The 4,211-nt window shown below is 37.2% G+C and overlaps 1 pseudogene across 1 annotated transcript; it reads right to left on the bottom strand.

Annotated features, from left to right (window-relative positions):
* On the bottom strand, nt 1–3,057 carry LOC137732061 (putative inorganic phosphate transporter 1-7 pseudogene; annotated as a pseudogene). The gene is made up of 2 exons (XR_015958002.1): nt 2,921–3,057; nt 1–1,766 (listed from the first exon to the last, which is right to left on the bottom strand). The product of XR_015958002.1 is annotated as a putative inorganic phosphate transporter 1-7 pseudogene (transcript).
* Between the last annotated feature and the right edge of the window lie 1,154 nt (nt 3,058–4,211).

The raw sequence follows: 4,211 nt of genomic DNA, 5'->3' as shown, positions 1-4,211 counted from the left end.
TGATCAAACAAAATCACCATGAAAATTCGAAAACGTCTACTGGATAGTGCAATAGAAATGCGATTTAGAAGAAGCCTAATTAAACTGCTTATGAAGATTAAGCAACATGATCAAACCAAATCACCATGAAAAGTAGAAAAAGTCTACCGGATAATGCTATAGAAATACGATTAAGAAGCCTATTTAAACCGCATCAGTTGGATTTTCTTGCTCTCCTTCACCAGATAAATCCTCCAGTGATTTTCCCTTTGATTCAGGCACCAAGAATGTAAATAACAGCCCTAGCAAGTTGACCACACCCAAAATTATAAGGGAGTTCCTCACCCCAATCCCCTTTTCTGCGTACTGAAATCCGAAAGCGCCAACCATTGCCCCAGCCTTTCCCCACGCAGCTGATATACCGTGACATGTTGACCTTAACCTTGCTGGGAAAATCTCTGCAGGCACCACAAATGTCGTGGCATTTGGACCGAAATTGGCAAAGAAGAAGGTCAACGAGTACATCACAACAAACCCTACTCGGTTTTCTTTTAGTGTCCAGTGTTGATAAGGAATGGCTAATGCAAACATGAAAACAGTCATGAAGAAAAAACCCCATTATTTGAATTGAGAACCTTCCAATCCTGTCGATGAATGCCACGGTGAACCAGTACCCTGGGACGGTGCTGCAAAGCGCGATAAGGGTTTGTGCTCTGGCGATTCTGAAGACTTCTTCGAGTGCACTCATGGTCTTTGCCTTTGGAATCCAACCAATGGCACTGAAGATATCCTTTTGAAATAGATTCTGGCTGTAGAAGGCAATGTCAAGCAAGAACCATGTGCTGGTAGTTCCGAGCAAGTGAACACCATGACGCCGAAGAAATTCCTTTGAGAAAAGACCAAAATCATTCCCTCCTTGCTCAATGTTCTCTTGTTCTTCTTCTACTTCGACCTGCAAAACTTTTGACATATCAGCAGCAGCCTGCTTGGCATTCTTGGCCACCAAGGCAGTGTACCGAGCAGTCTCAGGCATTTTTGCACGCCAGTAATAAGTCATCAGAGCTGGGATAGCACCAAACATCAAAATAATGCGCCAAACATAATCGGCTTCAGGGAAAATAGAAGCGGCTGGATCAACTTCGTAAGATGGTGCAGGAAATCGTGCCTTAAAAGCTGCAGACACAATAATTGCAACCGTTCCACCAGCCAAAATCCCAAAACCCTGCATAGCAAACACCGCAGCAATGAAGGCTCCACGAGTCTTTTTGTTTGCGTACTCAGACATGATAGTGGCAGAAAGAGGGTAGTCGCCACCAATGCCAAAGCCTAACCAGAACCTGAAAAAACAGAGTGTTGAAATCACTGCCTTGGGCTCTCTACCAAATGAGAGGCCGGAGGCAACAGAGCAAATGACCATGACCATAAGGACCATGCCATAGACTCGTTTTCTGCCCAATTTGTCACCAAGCCAGCCAAAGAAGAGCTGGCCAGTTAGGGTGCCACAGAAGGCAACACCATTGACAGCGGCCGAGACATTATGAGGCAAACTGCCTGGCTCTGCGGCTCCATGTTTCTGGTAATAAATGCGGCCGAGCAATTTTGTGACAAGGGAAATGCAGAAGAGATCATATGCATCAGTGAAAAATCCCATGCCTGCAATCACAATTGCTGTGAAATGGTACCATTGTGTTTTGGCCACATCAAGTGCATTCAGCACCTCCAATTGATCCTTGCCCATAGTTTAGCCCTTCTCTCAAGTTGTTGTATTCCCTTTAACTGCACAAAACCTGAAAATTTTGATTCAAAAAAAGAAGGAAAATTAGAGTGTGATTCAATCAACTATGTGACACAAATTACACTGCTGCGTCTGCAACTACAACTAGTTGTATCCAGATCCCTAAACTGACAAAAATAAACGGATTTAAATATATTTTTCGCAAAACCCTATTCACATTAAGGAAAAAGAAGAAGGATTACTATGTTGTATTCTTAAAAAATAAATAAAAGTAAATGGCAGATCCAAAATTTTAACCCTGATTCAGGTTTTTGTTAACCCCACCGGCAACAGAACATTTAGATTTAAGACTTTGAAGCAGAAAACATATGAAAGAATTGTGGTTTTTTAGCATAGTATATATCGTATGATTTTTCATTTACATTTTTTTCATTTCCATGAATCAAAAACAGCTTGAAAAACTGTCACTCAGTCAAACTTTTGCCCTTTTTGATCTTCTTTCTTTTAGAACAAACGTGAAGGATAGGAATAGAAGAAACAGGAAAGAACATCCAGGAATATTCTTGTAATAAAGTTCCATGGCATACCCAAATCACCATCCAACCAACTAAAATTATATTGAATTGAACCAACTGTTTTTCACGAGCCCAAATCAACAAATATGTCACCTTGTTTCCAATTTTTATATTAGGGTTTTTAACGATGTTGGTGTTCAAATAATAATTAAAAGCTGGGGAGGTTAATAATACTTGGCAAAAGAGGTTTAGATAAAAAAAGAAAAAAAGAATCAATATTTGTTCATCAGATCAATCTCTGCAATATGTTACGATTTATTCCCTTTTAGGAAAGAAAAAACAGAAGAAGATGAAAGCCTCTGAAAGATGAGGGGAAAATGTTTGAGAATTTCAGTAACCCATGATCTTGGTCAATGTTAAGAGAATTGTAGACATGAGTTAGGTTAGTGAGCCAAGCAACAGCTTACATTTGAGTTTGAATTCTCTTTCGGTAAATGAGGAATAGAATATGTCTTGTAAAAAAAACATATTGGAGAGAATTTGTCATCGATTCAATACCATTCCAAATATGGAACAAATTTGATTTCAGATCCGTTCCATTACATTACATAAGCAGGCAAATGAAGATGCAAGAACACAAACAAGACATATGAACAAAGCCAAACCATACCATAAGAGTGAAAACACAAACCTTGTATCTGAAGCCGTATACGAAGGAGAAGCAATCTTAAAAAGCGAGGCACGAAATCATGCAGAAGTACAGTATGAGGAGAACCCGTATATGCGTGTTCATGCAACTAGTAGTGATGAAAAAACAGATCAAGTGAGAGTGAGTGGGTTAGTAGTGATGAAGAAATAGTTATGTAAATGAAACACAAGGATCAAGTTTATAAGGGCAAAGGGTAGAAATGGCTTTTTAACCAAATCTATATATCTTCAGGCAACAGAAAGAGAGATAAGGGGAAAGAGAGGAGTGAAGTATGGGAAAGGCGGAAGGGAAGGGGGGTTGTGTCCGTATTTAACTGCAAACTACCCTTTAAATTTTCACAGACATGTCCCGAGGAATCTTTTTTCTACCTGGCATATTCCCCTCATCTTTCACCTTTCACCACACCACACCTCATTTTTTGATACTGTCTTTCCTACTCTTAATTAGTCAACATCTTAATATCCAAAGCTTATTTTTTGGATTCTAATTACTAGTATTAAGAAAATAAAACGGTATTAATCCTGTTAATTTATTCCATACCTAAGTGTAAATAGAATTCATATTTGGACACTTTGAAATAGTATTTGTTATTAATTTTGTACTTAGGGGAGGAGAAAGGTAAGATTCAATTTTTGTGGTGTTTTGGCCGTGTAAGTAAAATCTACCACTAGAGGTAGAAGTTCATGTTTATATTCTTATACGTATTTGTGCTCTTAGCGGTTACAGTTCTTATTCAAAAGTAGAGGTTGGGAGTAGCTTAAGAGTTTGAAGCGAAATAAATAGAATTCTAAATTTTCATTTCTATTTGAAAAAAAAAAAAAAAAAACTTATAAAATCTAAATCATTATTTTTTATTAGGTCAAATTATTTTTATTTTTATTTTTTATTTTTTTTAAAGAAAGTATGAATACCGTTTTACATTTCATTTCATTGACTCTGTCTAAATCAAAAGTTCCCTAATGATCATCTTATTACATTTTGTTTTAGTTATTCGAATTTGGGTGTAGAGAGGAAAAACACTTCTCTAACTAATTTAATTAAGTCTAGTTGCGCAATTTTATCAAATTTTAATTCAACAAGATGCGATAAGTAATGTTTTAACGTCACGTCAATTAATAATTTTATCTCATTCAATGTTCATTGAATATATGCACATACAGTAGTATAACATGATAGAAATTGCACATATAATATGGAATGAAACAAAAACATACTCTAGTTATGCAGAAATGGCGGAAGCTGGATTTGGGTTGAGTTAAGTGTAATTTTGATG

This window comes from Pyrus communis, chromosome 16 (assembly GCF_041283825.1).
Source record: "Pyrus communis isolate YQ-2024b chromosome 16, ASM4128382v1, whole genome shotgun sequence".
NCBI classification, from domain to species: Eukaryota; Viridiplantae; Streptophyta; class Magnoliopsida; order Rosales; family Rosaceae; genus Pyrus; species Pyrus communis.
Note: the sequence above shows the minus strand (reverse complement) of the source record. Positions and strands in the feature narration are given on the sequence as shown.